The sequence below is a fragment of the Mercenaria mercenaria genome, chromosome 1, assembly GCF_021730395.1.
Source record: "Mercenaria mercenaria strain notata chromosome 1, MADL_Memer_1, whole genome shotgun sequence".
NCBI classification, from domain to species: domain Eukaryota; kingdom Metazoa; phylum Mollusca; class Bivalvia; order Venerida; family Veneridae; genus Mercenaria; species Mercenaria mercenaria.
In genome coordinates this window covers 107,707,032-107,725,311 of record NC_069361.1, presented here as the reverse complement: position 1 = coordinate 107,725,311, position 18,280 = coordinate 107,707,032, and the positions used below count along the sequence as shown (strand labels likewise).

At 34.7% G+C, this 18,280-nt stretch overlaps 1 protein-coding gene across 2 annotated transcripts in view; it reads left to right on the top strand.

The window, feature by feature from the left end:
- The first annotated feature begins 11,090 nt into the window (after window positions 1-11,090).
- The window catches only part of LOC123527300 (abhydrolase domain-containing protein 2-like), a 44,168-nt gene continuing 36,978 nt past the window's right edge, over window positions 11,091-18,280 (top strand). Inside the window, exon 1 of one of the 2 annotated variants that reach the window (XM_045306694.2) lies at window positions 11,091-11,245. The gene's annotated coding sequence lies outside the window, so the exon portion shown is untranslated. Of the gene's footprint in view, window positions 11,246-11,303; window positions 11,522-18,280 lie in introns of those variants that run through there. The other variant, XM_045306691.2, reaches the window with a different exon arrangement.

Genomic DNA, 18,280 nt, shown 5'->3' with positions numbered 1-18,280 from the left:
CAACATCTCTAAAACCACGGAATGGATTTTGATGAAACTTGACCTGGATGTTCAAATGGTTCTGATTGGTTGCACATAGGGGCAGTCAGAGCTAAAAATAGAAAAATATTCAAACAACTTCTCCTAAACCACTGGTCTGATTTTTAAATAATTTCAAAGAAATGGTCCTTGTAAAACCTTCAGCCAAATTTGTTTGAATTATTTCAATTCATCAAAAAACATGGCTGCCAATGGGTGTGGTCACAGTTCCTGGTATGTATTTAGTGGAAACTTTAAAAATCTTCTTGTGTGAAACTTCTGGCCTGATTTTGAAATAATCTTGCACAAATGGTCCTTGTATGACCTTCTACCAAGATTGTTCAAATTATATTTATTTGTCGTAAAACATGGCCATCGGGGGAAGTTACCACTTTTTTCCCAATATTTATTTGAAACTTTAAAAATGTTCTTGTCAGGAACAGCAGGCCCAAATTTTAAAATGATTTTACACAGAATTAATGTTTCTTGAGTGACCTTTTACGAAGATTGTACAAATTATTCTGTTCCGTTAAAAAACAGCCGCTGGGGAATGTGTGGTCACTTTTCCCAATATGTATATAGTGAAAAATAATTTGTTTGATATGTAGTGGAAAAATCTTTTTGTTTGATATTGTCATATCACATCATTCCTCAACTTGTTACCCCTCCTCCCCTCCAACACACATACACATTACCTGCCCATATTTATGCTCCCCTTCGAAGGAGGGGTATATTGTTTAGCAGATGTCGGTCTGTATGTAGAATAATAAGTTTCCGGATGATAACTCAAGAACGCTTGGGCCTAGGATTGTGAAAGTTGATAGAGAGGTTGATTATGACCAGCAGATGACCCCAATTGATTTCGAAGTCAGTAGGCCAAAGGTCAAGCTCACAGTGACCCCCGAACAGTTAAACTGTTTCCGAATGATTAATCAAGAACTCTTGGGCCTAGGATCATGAAAGTTGATAGGGAGGTTGATCATGACAGCAGATGACGCTATTGATTTTGAGGTCAATAGGTCAAAGGTCAAGGTCACATTAACACAGAACAGTAGACCTTTTGTGTACATTGACCAAATAATTTCTGTTCCTTTTGCAATTACTGAATGCATCAAGGGCGGCATTTCGTGGTCTACGAGCTCTTGTTATTTAGTAGTATCTTTTAAAATATTCTTGTCAGAAAACACTGGCACTATTTCACAGACATTTTCCTTGCATAACCATCTACCAAAACTGTTCATGCAAGCAGCATAACTCAGATGAGCGATCTAGGGCTTTTAGAAGGTTTTCAAAAAAATTGTTATTAGATTGCCCAATGTAGGCGGGCAGGGGTGTGGTCTGGCAGCATCAACTTTTGGTTTTTTCACGATAACTTTAGTTAGGAGTGACCGATTCAAATTAAACTTTGTATATAGGTAGCTTGCAGTGTCTAGACTAGCATTGGGCCAAAAGCTACTTTTTGCTCTGTGGAACAGAAGAGTGTTTGTTCAGTCCCACTGCATGAGATCTAGATTTTTTTTGTTTTATTTTTTTATCAAAAGGTCATTTTAATGCCATTGGGTCAAGGTCACATATACTAAAAATAGATTTTTTTCTCAATGTGATCATCAAAAAGGTGGTTTCTAGCTTATAATTTTAGTTTGGACCAAAGACCTATAAAAATAAATTGATTAGCAACTTGAAAGGCATATAGAGCAAATCTCGCCAACATCACGTGGGAACTGAATGAGATCACGTTTTACCGGTGTAATTTGAAACAGACAGCAGAAGGATAAAAAATTGTGTCGTGAAAAACTTTCTATCAGATTGTTTGTTTATAATGATAATGGTGTTTTTAGCTCACCAGAGCAGAAAGTGCTCAAGGTGAGCTATTGTGACCGGTCATTGTCCGTCGTGCGGCGTCTGTCGTCGTCAACATTTGCGTTGTGAACACTCTAGAGGCCACATTTGTGACCCAATCTTTATGAAACTTGGTCATAATGTTAGTCTTGAAGATCTCTAGGTCAAGTTTGAAACTGGGTCATGTAGGGTTTAAAACTAGGTCAGTAGGTGAGATCAAAGGAAAAGCTTGTGAACATTAGAGGCCACATTTGTGACCCAGTCTTTATGAAACTTTGTCAGAATGTTAGTCTTGATGATCTCTAGGTCATTGTCCCTCGTGCGGCATCCGTCGTCCGTCAACATTTGCCTTGTGAACACTCTAGAGGGCACATTTGTGACCCAGTCTTTATGAAACTTGGTCAGAATGTTTGTCTTGATGATTTCTAGGTCAATTTTGAATCTGGTTCATGTTGGGTCAAAAACTAGGTCACCTGGTCAAATCAAAGGAAAAGCTTGTGAACACTCTAGAGGCCACAGTTGTGTCTCCGTCTTTATGAAACTGAATCAGAATGTTTGTCTTTATGAGTTCTAGGTCAGTTTTGAAACTGGGTCATGTGGGGTCAAAATCTAGGTCACTAGGCCAGATCAAAGGATTAGCTTGTGAACACTATAGAGGCCACAGTTGTGACTCAGTCTTTATGAAATTTGATCAGAATGTTTTGTCTTGATCTCTAGATCAAGTTCGAATCTGGGTCATGTATGGTCAAAAACTAGGTCACCCAGTCAAATCAAAGGAAAAGCTTGTGAACACTAGAGGCCACAGTTGTGACCCAATCTTTATGAAATTTGGTGAGAATGCTTGTCTTGATGATTTCTAGGTCAAGTTTGAATCTGGGTCATGTGAGATCAAAAACTAGGTCAGTAGGCAAGATCAAGAGAAAAGCTTGTGAACACTCCAGAGGCCACAGTTTTGACTCAGTCTTTATGAAATTTGGGTAGAATGTTTTTCTTAATGATCTCTAGGTCAAGTTCGAATCTTGGTCATGTGGGGTCAAAAACTAGGTCAGTAGGCCAGATCAAGGGAAAAGCTTGTGAACACTCTAGAGGTCACAGATGTGACTCAATCTTTATGAAACTTGGTCAGAATGTTTGTCTTGATGATCTCTAGGTCAAGTTTTAACCTGGGTCATTTGGGGTCAAAAACTAGGTCAGTAGGCCAGATCAACTCCGGTGAGCAATATAGGGCCATCATGGCCCTCTTGTTTAATGTTATAAGTATTTTCTACACGGGGAAGGAATGAATTTTATGATTTGAGTCTGAGAAATCAACAGTTGTCATTTGAAAATTGGACCCGATTCATTTTATTACATGCCCGCCGTGTTGCCAGTGTAATACTCTAAATTAAAGCGTCTGTTGATTTGATCAGGAGTGATCAAGTCAGCAAACGCTTCAATAAGATAACGCAGTGACACGAGCTTACGCGAGATTATCTCCTGTTGCCATTCTGTGTATTTTGTACTTCTTTGTTTGGACTTACTTACTGTCACCAAACTTTGTGTACAGCTAGATTGTCTGAAGAATTAGCTTTGGGTTATATTTGGGTACATTCAATGATTGTTACTAAAACTAGAAAAATGGCTTCCACTCAGTATTTGGTACACTCGTTGTCAGTATACTTGGTGTGTAGATAAACAAACACAAAGGTTTTATCAAACACAAAAGGGTCACTTGGGTCAGGGTCAAGTCATTGTAACTAAAAATGGAAAAATGGGGTCATAGTTAAAATAAAAAATAGATTTTTGTGCTGTGGAACTGAAGGTTGTCAGTTCAAATCCCACTGAGATCAAAAAATCTTTTTTCTTTCATATTTTTTGTGATAAAAAGGTGGTTTTAATGCCATTGGGTCAAGATCAAGGTCACAGTTACTAAAATAGATTTTTATTTTCACTTTGATTATCAAAAAGCTGGTTTCGAGTTTAATTATTAACTTTAAATTTAAGAACTGGCTATGGATTGTATTTTGGGTCACTGTTACTTAATTCAGTCTGTAGGTGGGTTTTGGCCGATATTTTTCCTTTTATATTCCAATACTATGTGCTCTAATGCCACACGTTGACAGTTAAGATAAAGCAGAGAGTTACTGCATTTACAGTTTGTATGTTAACAGAAATAACTGTTCTTTATTCTATATGAAATTGACATAATTTTCCAATGGCCACAGCACACATCAGGACCCATTTTAAATGTCTTTAACTTACATTTTCTTGAAGAATATTGTCAGTGCTGAATAAAAATCAAAAGAAAAGTGGGGGTCATGTTTGATGCAAGAAAAATATTTTGAGTCAAACACGCAAACTGCAAAATCAGCTAAAAAATAATTGTGGTGGTGGTGTAATTGATCTTAAGTTTCCATGAAAAATTCTGTCATGTTGTTATTATGTCTCCCACCACACAGTGGTGTGGGAGACATACTGATTTACACCTATCTGTGTGTCTGTCACAAATCTTGTCTGCACTCTAAATCGAACACTTCTCATCCAATCTTCACCAAACTTGAACAAAATGTGTTTGACCATAAGTGCTCGACCAAGTTCGATAACTAGCGAAATCGGCCCAGGCACTTCGGAATTATGGCCTTTGAATTACCGAAAATTGCCTTTTTACTCTTGTCCGCGCTCTAAGTAGAACAGTTCTCATCCGATCTTCACCAAACTTGAACAAAATGTGTTTGACCATTAGTCCTCGGCCAAGGTCAATAACTAGCCAAATTGGCCAAGGCACTTCGGAATTATGGCCCTTGAATTACCGAAAATCGGCTTTTACTCTTGTCCGTGCTCTAAGTTGAACAGTTCTCATTTGACCTTACCAAACTTGAACCAAACGTTTTTGACCATAACTCCTCAGCCAAGTTCATTAACTAGCCAAATCGCCCCAGGCACTTCAGAATTATGGCCCTTGAATTTCCCAAAATCAGCCTTTTTGTGCCCCCCCCCCCCCCCCCCCCCCCCCCCCCGAGTGGTGGGGGCATAGAGATTTGCTCTTGTCCGTCCGAAGTTTGTGACGTGCCTAGCTCAAGAAGTATTCAATATAGATTGATGAATCCTTGCATGTGTCTTTATCATGATATGAACTTGCGCACCTCCTATTTTTTGTCTGGCTCCGCCCCCTATTTCCAGAGTTATGGCCCCTAAAATGGTCAAAAATGCACATTTTCACCTTGTGACACGCATAGCTCAAAAAGTATTTGATATAGATTCATGAAACCTTGCATGCGTCTTAATCATGATATGAACTTGCGCACCTCCTATTTTTCATCTGGGTCCCCTTCCTATTTTCAGAGTTATGGCCCCTGAAATAGTCAAAAATGCACATTTTCACCTTGTGACGCGCGTAGCTCAAAAAGTATTTAATATAAATTTATTAAACCTTGCATGAGTCTTTATCATGATATGAAATTGCGCACCTCGTATTTTTCATCTGGGTCCGCCCCCTATTTTCAGAGTTATGGCCCCTGAAATAGTCAAAAATGCACATTTTCACCTTGTGACGCGCCTAACTCAAAAAGTATTACATACAAATTGATTAAACCTTGCATGAGTCTTTACAATGATATGAACTTGCGCACCTTCAATTTTAAGTCTGCTCCGCCCCCTATTTTCAGAGTTATGGCTCCTAAAATAGTCAAAAATGCACATTTTCACCTTGTGACCCACCTAGCTCAAAAAGTATTACATATAAATTGATTAAACCTTGCATGAGTCTTTATCATGATATGAACTTGCGAACCTCCTATTTTCTGTCTGCCTCCGCCCCCTGTTTTCAGAGTTATGGCCCCTAAAATAGTCAAAAAATGAACATTTTCACGTAATTATGTGCATTATAAGCTCAAAAAGTATTTGATGTAAATTCATGAAACCTTGTTTGAGTCTTTATTATGATGTGACCTTGCGCACTTGGCATTTTTCTTGAGAATCTTAGCGCTTATTACAGAGTTACAGCCCTTGAAATAGCCAAACTAGTAGATTTTATGTTTGTGATGCTCATAGCTCAAAAAGTATATGGCCTAGAATAATGAATCCTTTTCATAAAATGTTTGTTGAGGCTATACCCCATTAAGACTGCAAACATTTAAATTATTTCCCCTTATTTGTCACAATTGTACCAGTGGGGGGGCACACCCTGTGTCCTACAGACACATTCTAGTTACTCTTGAAAGGTGTATTTATATTGAGTAAACGTGTATATAAAGACTGACTTACTATTTATAAAAACCTTGAGGACTATTTTTATCCCCCATTATGCCACTCCCATATTTTTTAGCGCCATTTGCCTAGGTGGTGTCAGTGAGTGTACTGGTTGGGAACCAGTTTCCGGACACCTTTTCATATTTCGGCTCCATTATTCCTTAAAATAATATTTGACATAAATGAAGCCCACACTGTACAAACTGCAGCTCCTTCCGCGTCTGATGTTCTAATCAGCGTTGCGTTGTAACGTAAAATATGGGTTCCATGTGGCCTCAAATGGGGTCACTAAAAGAAGTTATTTTCCCCGTGAGGTAAACCAGTAGCCGGACAAATATTTTGATGATGTTTTGCTGTTATTTTGATACCAAAATAAGTAATTAAACTATTTTTACACAATTTTCTTTATTATTCTCTTCAAAAATGCACATGAAACATAACCCGACGTTCAATACCAGCTACGAAAGCAAACAGAGGTTGACTGTAAAAAACTCGAATTTCGTCTAATAGGAATTCTTGATAATTCCAATCAATATAGAATAAGATTAGTGTGAAAATCGACAGCCCTGCATTTTATGTAATTATTACCGTGAAATTAAAAGTAGCAGATGTTATCAGCAGACAATATGTAGTTTAAATATTTCTTCCCCACTTGATATCTTGGCAAGTGTAAACTACTGCGCATGTGCAATGCTATCTTCATGTCCCGTTAAGACAGAAAGTTGTTTTGTAAGCACAGGTAAGGTATCACCATAAATCCTAACATTATACAGCCTTGTAATATAGCGGTTTGTTGTAGACATGAAGAACAAACATCTAAATGATCTAGATGAAACAATTACGTGAATACCAACGAAATAAAGCAAATATTACATGTGTCCAGAAACTGGTCCTGTCCGGAATCTGATTCCCAACCAGTATACCTAACAAGTACGATTTTATTTAACCTTTCAGAGGGCACACTTTTTTCTCAAGAAAACAAACAACAAAACTAATATCTAATGCTTGGTTCACCCATAACAAATAAACCAGTTTGTACTGATATGCCAATACCTCGGATCAAACTGGAACTATGTGAGACATCACATGAATCAGGAATTAACTTACATAATCTAAACTGCAGTCAGTGATGCCATTTGTTGGATGGACTGCTTTAAATCGCTGATCAATCTTACATTACCTAAATGTATGCAGTCAGTGATGTAACCACAGGCGCTACTACTTTATAATTGTTAATTCATTTCCGTTGTTTGTGAATGGAGCTATTTCTTGGGACAAGGTAAAACGCAGACCACATACAGATAGAGTGACTGCAGACCACATACACAGAGAAGGGTTTTCTCTTATGCAGACCATATAGGTAAAGAAGGATATTGGAAAACGCAGACGACATAGAATGTGAAAAACTGCCACTATGTCATTCTTTTATAAAGGACACTTAATTAAAACATTTGAATTAGAAATAATATTCCCAATTATTTTGATTTAAATAATTTTAATAGATCTATATTATTTTTATGCATTTGAAGTTGTAAAAGTATAAGTTTTCAATATTAAAAGAAAACAATATATCCATCACTATAACTTGATCAATTCGCATTTATTTCAATACTGTGCTTTTTAATTCAGATTCATTGTATTGAATTATTTTCATGAATTAAATAAGTAAATATTTCGAAAATGTCAGAATTGACTACCTTTAAAAATATTTTTAACTCCTACGCGGAGGAAATTAAATCACATGATACTTTTAACTCTGTTTCCTACATTTTTCAGCAATATGCGATATTCAGAGAAAATGATTTTGCACAAAATTTGTTTTAGTTACATCTATTAATTGTCAAATCGATTTCTTTGAAGAAGGCATTTTGCCGTAAAAAATAAAAGCGACGGGATGATATATTTTAAGGCCGTAGTATGTCTATATTGCCATTCAAGTGAAGAAAAGATATCTTTTTAGTTATCATTTCTTTTTTCTTTTTTTTAGTTTTTCCTCGGGCAGTCGAGCAAGGGGACAGATGTTACATACACATATTAAATGTTAAATTCTGTTTGAGGTTTTCTGCTGTTTAGATGTCAATTTCTTATTTTTGTTGTTATATGGGTTCTCCTTAACAAATAAAACAGAAATATTTCTGATATTATATCTATTCTTTTTTGTTTTCATTTGTTGAATCCCAAGATTTCAGGAAGAAGAAAGTACAAAATTTTATGTTTTCAATATCAAACATAAACACAAAGGGATGTTTACCAAAACAGCTTTAAAAGAAAGGAACAAACACAGCTTTAATATAATCATTTCATTTGTTAGTCAATAAGTTGCAAATATATTTCAAAATAACACACAAATATCAATATGAAGAGTGGGGACTGATGTTATAGAACATTGTTTTTCATAAGCAAATGCATAGGTATAAAGTACATCAGATTTAGCTTATTATAAAGCTTAGATCTACATAAATATACATTTATGTGACTAAATCTCATTGCCAGCGACATAAATCACATCTAGCCTTGCCAGTATATATGATTTTGTTTTTAAAAAATGATTTTATTTACTCGGCACCACTGAACTTTTAATGTAGAGTAATAATTTTGTTCAGAAATACATGAATTAATATTGAATTCAATTACAAATATTACTAAATTAAGTTAATTTTCAAATTTCAATATAATATCTTATTTCATTTCAGTTTTTCTCTCGGGCGTCTCTTTTTTTCTCTTTTTCTCTTTTAGCTTGTTGGTCAATGTTTGAGAACTTTAACAATACTGTTTTTTCAAACATATGAATTTATAGGCTCTTAGCATTAAATTTAATTAAGCACTGGTCACTTTTCTAATTTGCATATTCCGACAGGTAGCTCCTCCCCCTCCTTTGGTGAGATATGATCCATTTGTCTAATCAAAGCTCGTTAAGAATAAAATATTGTTTTTACAGGAGCAAGGTCAGGGTCCATTTATTGTTAACCATAACCCCATTAGGTAATAAAAATGGCCCTTTGAGAGGGGATTAACTTGTTTATTAGTTCATGCTGCTGAAGTTCAGTGTTTTTATAACTAATTGATAAGATGTTGTTAACACCTATTAATCTGCAACTTTTTCTGCCACCGAGAAATTTGATTTTTTTTGCTTTATTTATTGACCTAAATGTTAAAATTCATAGGAAAGACTTGCATGGCTTTAACCTATTTAAGTTTAAAAAATTAAATTGAAAAATACTTTGACATAAAAGTAATGTAACATCTGTCCTTTTTTTTTGTAATACCCGTCCCCTTATTTTATAGGCATATAATGAAGACATTTTATTGTAGTTTAAATTTCTTTTTTGTTTCTTGATTATTTGCATGAACATACTGTTCAAAATCATACCATCTTTTTACACTTTTTTCATCGTTTAAGTAAAAAAAATCTCCTCCCCCATGGCCCCCCCCCCCCCCCCCCTCTCTAAAAATGCATTTTTTTTTTAAATTTTAAATTGCTAAATTTTGTTGGTTTTTTTTTGTTTTGTTTTTTAAATGATACATTATGACCACAAAAAAAAGTTATCATTTTGATGTATTTTTTCCTGGTTTTGTTAATATAAGTTAAACAAAGTTCATTTAGCCTTTGAAATAAAGTAGATATACAATTTATTAGCTGCCATGCTTAGGGGGGTGGATGTTACGGGGACGGATGTTACAGACAACTTTTACACATTAGTAATTATTTTCTTTAAAACATAGCATATTACTCATTTTTCGTAATCAGTATGTAAAACTGAATCAGAATCAGTGTTTAATTAAGTTTTGCTTCTTCTATTTAAATAATTAATGTGGGGGGACGGCTGTTACACATTTTTTTATCACAAACAGAATTTTTTAGGGAAAATAGATTTTTCACCAAAATTTTATTCAAAATGTTTAAAAGGCGCTTGTTACTTGGTGTTTACTTATAGTATGCTTGACTGAGATAGAAAATTTTTCAGTTCATGTTTAGAGTTCTTAAATGTGATAAAAATTTAGTACTTAATGGTTTAAAAAAAAAAAGTGCAGGCATTACGCAGAGCATTTTTTATTTAAAAAATTATTTTACTATATGTCATGAATTATTATAAGTATCAATGTAAAGGTAACAACATTTTCTTTTTAACAGTAAAAAAAATTCAATGATTTGTTCACTAGGAAAATAGAACTGTCAATTTGAAAAAGGAGTAAAAAAAAAACAACAGATGATAATGCATTAAGGTAAAACTGGGTGTTTTTCATGTACTAATTTGGCTGTATTTTTTTTCTGCTGATCCAATTGAAAAAAATACACTTTCAGATACCTTTACTTTGTAATGATGTCCAAAAAATAAAACAAAACAAATGGTTCTAGAAACATTTTCTTTTTGAAAAACGGCATTACATGCATGCTTTTTTAAAAAATTGGCCAATTTACTGTGCAGCAGGCAATATTCACTGCGTTTTCCAATATCCTTCTTTACCTATATGGTCTGCATAAGGGAAAACCCTTCTTTGTGTATGTGGTCTGCAGTCACTAAATTATCTGTATGTGGTCTGCGTTTTACCCTGTACCCTATTTCTTGTAGGGCAGAAACTTAGATGTTGTTAGAAGTAAAATAAGCAGTCTGTCTGATTTCAGAAAGTTAGTTAAATTTATAACTCTGGAACCAGGTAAAAATTATTAAATAGAAAAATTATCAGCAAACTTTAAATGTGTTTAGGTAGCTTTTATCAAAGAATCATAAGTTACATCTATAGCCTGACACATGTACTTTTCTTATACCTATACTGCTGAATGGCATGATTGGATGCAGTCAGATATGTATGATAGAACATGACCCTTTTTTTAAACAGAATCTGTTTGTGTGATGCAAACTTTGAAAACCTGGTTTTCATGGAATTTCCGCCTTTCTTGTTTGCTTTAAATGCAATATAACAAAATCAAGCAAAGGATTACCAAATTTTCGTAGTATGTGTTAAAAAGTATCAAGCGCAAAACATATATAAAACTTTGGGTTTATTTTTAACGTAGTTACATCCCTTAGATACTCCTTACTTTTGACAGGTACAGTTTGGTGAAGCTTGAACGAGCTAAAAAGCACTTTTATGGACCTATTTAGAGAAACTTATGTACGCATATGATGCACCAAATAGTAGTTTAATAGCTTAGATATTGGTAAGCTGAATTTCCTTTGACTTATTTTCAGTAAAATAAGATTCATGATTTCGTTATATATCCTGACCTCATGTCATGACCATCATGCTGTAATCATTAATCTATCAGGAGATCAACATTCTCGTACGTGAATTATTTATTAATCGATGGTGGAATTATTATCGGACTTGGGTTTATTTGTGTTAGTGTTGTTATACTATCTAGGATATAGTTGTTTTGGTACTGAAACAGAAAAGGCAGAATAGAGAATTGGGCAATTTTACCAGAAATATTTTTGTAAGTATTGCAAATTGTTGTGCTTTATTTCTGTCTTTGTGTAGTGTTAACTTTTTCCTGCATTTTACAATAGAAGTAAATATTGTATTATTATTAACTTACACATCAGTTCCTTGCATCTAGGCATTCTGCGATAATGATGATATATATTATGAAAAACGTTTATAGACAGTCTATAACCCAAAATTAAATCCTTAAGCCATTAACTATTAATCTGTATATAGTAAATGGGTGCTGGATTTATTTTTGGGTCCTGGATTGTCTATATATGTTTTTATGCCCCCGAAGGGAGGCATATAGTTTTTAAACTGTCTGTCGGTCTGTCCGCAATTTTCATGTCCAGTCCATATCTTTTGTCATCCATGGATGGATTTTCAAATAACTTGGCATGAATGTGTACCACAGTAAGACGACGTGTCACGCGCGAGACCCAGGTCCCTAGCTCAAAGGTCAAGGTCACACTTAGACGTTAAAGGTCATTTTTCATGATAGTGCATTGATGGGCGTGTCCGGTCCATATCTTTGTCATCCATGGATGGATTTTCAAATAACTTGGCATGAATGTGTACCACAGTAAGACGACATGTCGCGTGCAAGACCCAGGTCCGTAGCTCAAAGGCCAAGGTCACACTTAGACGTTAAATGTCATATTTCATGATAGTGCATTGATGGATGTGTCCGGTCCATATCTTTGTCATTCATGCATGGATTTTAAAATTATTGGGCATGAATGTGTACCACAGTAAGACGACGTGTCGCGCGCAAGACCCAGGTCCGTAGCTCAAAGGTCAAGGTCACATTTAGACGTTAAAGGTCATATTTCATGATAGTGCATTGATGGGCGTGTCCGGTCCATATCTTTGTCATTCATGTATGGATTTTAAAATAACTACGCATGAATGTGTGGCACAGTAAGACGACGTGTCACGTGCAAGACCCAGGTCCATAGGTCAAAGGTCCTAAACTCTAACATCGGCCATAACTGTTCATTCAAAGTGCCATCGGGGGCATGTGTCATCCTATGGAGACAGCTCTTGTTCATAATATATATCATCATTATCGCGGAATGCCTAGATGCAAGGAACTGATGTGTAAGTAATGTGAGGCCCCATTCAAAATGTTTTTGGAGAAGAGTACTTCAGTTTCTCAAAGGGATTCAAATGAAACATACACATGATTACAAAAGTTGTTTGTGACTTTGGCTTTTCTCAGATGGACAAAGGCCCCAATCACCCAACAAGTTTGTTGACGCCTCAGTCACAATCAAATGCATTTTTTTGTTTCACTTGGGGTCAAAAATAAAAGTTTGTAAAACTCTTTTATTTTGAAATGTTAATTTACCATATACTTTGGTTCTACAAAAACAATGGTAGTTGTCGTTGTCTGATAGTTCGACAATATTTTTTTTTCGATATTAAGATGAATCTTCAGGGAAAAAATAAAACAGACATGACCATTTTTAAAGGACTGTTTTATTCAAATAACTCTTTGAGACCCAACAAAATTGTTACCACATGATAAGGTACATAAAAGTAATGCAGAAAACCCAAAAAACTAATAAATTACACAAAGATTTGTAGTTATTATCTTCTTTTGAAGTTCAAAATTCTAGAAATTTTTGTTTTCTACTTGCTTTCAGTTTTTGCATACCTTTTGAAATGCATTTATTCAACTCAAATATGTTATTTTTCTAAAAATTCAGTCATTTCTCTTTAAATAATGGTCTCATTTTTGTGATTACGACTATGTTTGGCAGAGATATCGCAATTTTAAAATGAAAGCCGAAATTTACCCAAAAAGTCTACGGACAAGACATCATCGCCAAGTGCTTTCTACATAGGTATTAGAAGACAGTCTTTTAGTTCTGTTGAACTTTTTATGTTTAAAATGACCAAGAACAAGTAAATAACAACAAATTTATGAAAAGAAGTATAATTGAAGGTCTTCGGAATGTGTCTTCGAATAATTGAAGGATTTGAACAACTGTGACTAAATCAAATGTCATTATGTGACAAGTTCTGTGCTATTGCTTACATAAATTAGGACTATTTGTTTTCATATTTCACTATATACTAAAAATAATGATACTTGGAAGGATCCTCACTGAAATAGGCTGTTAAAAATCTCCTTCAGCTTGGTGTCTACGGACAAGACATTTGACCATAATTTCTGTCTAAAAGACAGATAGAGTAATAATGTTTCTGATCAATGCTCATGCATTTAATGGGCTTAAGAACTGACCTTGCAGCCTGTTTATGTACACCATTTAGACTATGTTTATTTATCTGTAATAACTTTTAACCTCAACTAAACAAATAAACCACAATCTTCCTGAAATTGGATGGTGGAAGAAACCACCTGACTAGACTTTGTTGAGGCAAATATATTTACATGCTGTTATCAACCATATCAATCAAGAAATGGTAAAAAAGTATAAACACAAAGTTTAACATGAAGAACTCTATGAGTTCATCTAAACATGTCCATTAAAGTAGAAACATTAAAAAAAAGTAGGAAGAACTTGTTAAACTTATAGCTCACGAACAACATCTTAAAAAGATTACAACTGTGTCTTAAATGGAAAACTAATGAAACAAACTCCCTTGCTGACTGCTTAAATAGCTGTATGTTGTAAAATACTCATGACATTTATTCTGTGAGATCCATTTATGATATAACTCATACTAATATTTTAAGTAGTCCTGCAAAATAAAATTCCTGTGAATTTTAACCTGTTTACAGAATAATTAAATGTTCACTGTGATAAGTTTTTATCACTTAGTTTTGAGTCAGCTAATGACTTACATATTATGCTTTTTTCTTAAATTTCCAAGATACATTATCTTTTTCTAGCCAGTAATATTTTTGATTAATATTGACCTTTTTCCATTATGTAAGATAGTATGACTGGAGACAAAGTTTTTTAACTATCTTTTTATCACATTTACTTCTTTTTTTCATGTTATCACCTATATTAATATTATTTTCTTGGAAAAAATACTGGAACAAATGTTATTAAATCAAATCGTAAATCAAACTATGATTTCAAAATTCTAGACCTCTGCCTCTGATGCATGTGGGGAAGTTGGCAGTTACTTGCAGAGAACATGTTTGTACAGTACAGAATCAATTAACAATTGTTAAGTTACATAACTGAAATTCTGTTGAAAAAAGGGGATTAAAACCCCCAAAAACAAACAATCTAAATAGCTCTCATTTTTGAAAGGAGAAAGCTGCTAGGAGACTACGTTAATCACATAGTAAATTGCTTGTAATTTTTTTTTAAGATGTTTTAAACTGCTTCAATTTATGTGATTTCAGTCAGTTACAGAATAAAAGTTGATCGGCAAATGAATAGAATGAAATCTTGAAAACCAATCACCATTATATCTTGGCCCTGAAGAGCACAGAAATATGCCATATTGAGTGGATTTATAACAAAATGTTTTTAAATTGAAAGTGGACAGCCCACACCATGTCTAACAATAGATCATACTCCACTAGAATATGACCCAATGTCAAATTATTTTGCTTCTATCTTCTCATTCTTTCTGTTTTACTACTAACTTTTAAAAGATTGGGGGTTTTTTTGAATTTCAGAGTCTCTTGATTTATTTCAAAGAACTCTTGATATATTTCTAAGGTCCATTGCTGGTTTTTATTGAAAACAGAAAATATATTGAATAGTATTTGCGTAATGTCTTGTCCGTAGACACCATCATTGTATGCCTTGTTTTTGCCATAACAAAGGGAGGGTTAGAAAGAAATGTATTATTCCTTTTTTGATAGCTTTTAACATATATATAAGTCATGTATAAGATTAAAACATATTCTATATCCATTGTACTTCTCAGATTCAGATTGTACACACAAGAATAAATGGGTAACATTTTGCATTTGGAAGAAGTAAGTTTCATTAGAAATATATTTATTCTATATTTTGTATAAACATTAAGTGTGGTGTATCATTGAAACTTGATAAATAGCTCCAGTATGATTTTATAAATGATATTTGTCAAAAAACCTTCGTTTCTTTAGTGTCTACGGACAAGACATGTGTCTACGGACAAGACATTTTGCAATTCAACAACTATTTATATAACCCAGTTTAATTCCGTCTAATGTTTATCAACTTAGACACTATCCTAGCAGCTTTCATAGCAACAGTGATTAAACTCTAATATTGCATCCTTCACAAAGAAAATAGGTGTCTACGGACAGGACAAAAAAAATGGCGCATTTATCATTGTCTGTTCAGAGTCAAACTTGAGGAGATAAGAAACTTCCACCTGAAAGAATGCTATTATTTTCAGAAGAAGGTAGACTGAAGTTCACACAGAGACAAATAAGACAGTAAAAAAAGAATTATTTTATAATGAAAACACATATCTGATATGAGGAAGAGTAAAAAGGCAAAATATAGAGCAAAACGGTCATTTCAGTCTTTTAGTACATAGCTTCTGTTGTGGGTGACATAGACAGTTGAAATAACTTGCAGCTGAAAGAAGACGAATTTTCCTGTAAACCAAACAGCACAAAAAGGTCTTGTTGGTTCAGGTTTTATTTAAAATGAAAAGACAAAAAGCACATTTTTTAAGGTGAAACAATATAACGCTGAATTTTGGCCTTTTTTCTGTTATTGGACAGCATGGCGTTCGTTTTATATGTACATCAGCTACCTGATAGTAGTTTTACCTGCAACTGGGTAGTGATATGTAACTCCTGAAGTGCTGAAGACAGAATATATAAACATGCACTTTTAAATTTGGGTGTATAACATGGAGCACCTAAAAAGTATGCATTTGATTGTGACTGAGGCGTGAGCAAACTACTGTCACATTGAAACCATACAAGATTTGAAGTGCTGATGTGCATGACATTTTTTTCTCTAGGGAGGGCAGAGGAGGCCACCCATATCTATCCACACACAATGTATCATTCTGAACTCTAGATGAAAAATTTGATATATTTTCAAAAAGTGCTGATGACAGTGATCCTTGGTTAGACTATAAATTCACCAGAGGTTACGGTGGTGTATGTATATTCTGGAAAAAGGAACTCAGCAAATTAGTGACAATCAACAAGGAGATGAACTTACAACTCTATTATTATGCCCCCACTGTGTGGGGGGCATATAGATTTGCCCTTGTCCGCCTGTCCTTCCGAGAATGTTGTGTCGCGCCTAGCTCCAAAAGTATTTGACGTAGAGTCACAAAACTTTACAGGAATGTTGGTCAGTATGTGTAGTTGTGCACCTGGGGTTTCTCGTCCGGATTCATTCAGTCGTGTAGGAGTTATGGCCCCTGACTGTAAAGATTGGTCATTTTAGTGTTGTGTCGCGCCTAGCTCCAAAAGTATTTGACGTAGAGTCACAAAACTTTACAGGAATGTTGGTCACGTGTAGTTGTGCACCTGGGGTTTCGCGTCCGGATTCATTCAGTCGTGAAGGAGTTATGGCCCCTGACTTAGTAAAAAATTGGTCATTTTAATGTTGTGTCGCGCGTAGCTCCAAAAGTATTTGACCTAGAGTCACCAAAGTTTACAGGAATGTTGGTCAGCATGTGCAGTTGTGCACCTAGGGTTTCGCATCCAGATTCATTCAGTCATGTAGGAGTTATGGCCCCTGACTTAGTTAAAAATTGGTCATTTTAATGTTGTGTCGCGCGTAGCTCCAAAAGTATTTGACCTAGAGTCACCAAAGTTTACAGGAATGTTGGTCAGCATGTGCAGTTGTGCACCTGGGGTTTTGCATCCGGATTCATTCAGTCATGTAGGAGTTATGGCCCCTGACTAAGTTAAAAATTGGTCATTTTAATGTTTTGTCGCGCGTAGCTCCAAAAGAATTTGGCCTAGAGTCACCAAAGTTTCCAGGAATGTTGGTCAGCATGTGCAGTTGTGCACCTGGGGTTTTGCATCCGGATTCATTCAGTTGTGTAGGAGTTATGGCCCCTGACTAAGTTAAAAATTGGTCATTAGCTCGACTTTTCGAAGAAAAAGTAGAGCTATTGCACTCGCCCCAGCGTCGGCGTCAGCGTCGCCGTTGGTTAAAGTTTTGATAAAGTCAAATATCTCTGTTACTGTCAAAGCTATTGACTTGAAACTTAAAATAGTTATTTACTATCAAAGTCTACACCAGGAGAAACAATCCCCATTACTCTGATTTGAATTTTGACAGAATTATGCCCCATTTTAACTTAGAATTTTTAAAAAAAATTTAACTTAGGATTTTTAAAAAAATTTGATAAAGTCAAATATCTCTGTTACTGTTAAAGCTTTTTACTTGAAACTCAAAATAGTTGTTTACAATCAAAGTCTACACCAGGAGACACAATTCCCATAACTCTGATTTGAATTTTGACAGAATTATGCCCCGTTTTAACTTGGTATTTTTGGTTAAAGATTTCGATAAAGTCAAATATCTCTCTTACTATCAAAGCTTTTGACTTGAAACTTAAAATACTTATTTACCATCACAGTCTATACCAGGAGAAACAATCCTCATAACTCTGAATTGAATTTTGACAGAATTATGCCCCTTTTTAACTTAGAATTGTTTGTTAAAAGTCAAATATTTCTGTTACTATTAAAGCTTTTGACTTGAAACTCTAAACAGTTATTTACTATCTAAGTCTACACCAGGAGACACAATTCCCATAACTCTGATTATAATTTTGACAGAGTTATGTCCCTTTTTAACTTGGAATTTTTTTACTGGCAAAGCTCTAATTCAGAGTCAAGCACTGAGAAGTCGAGCACGCT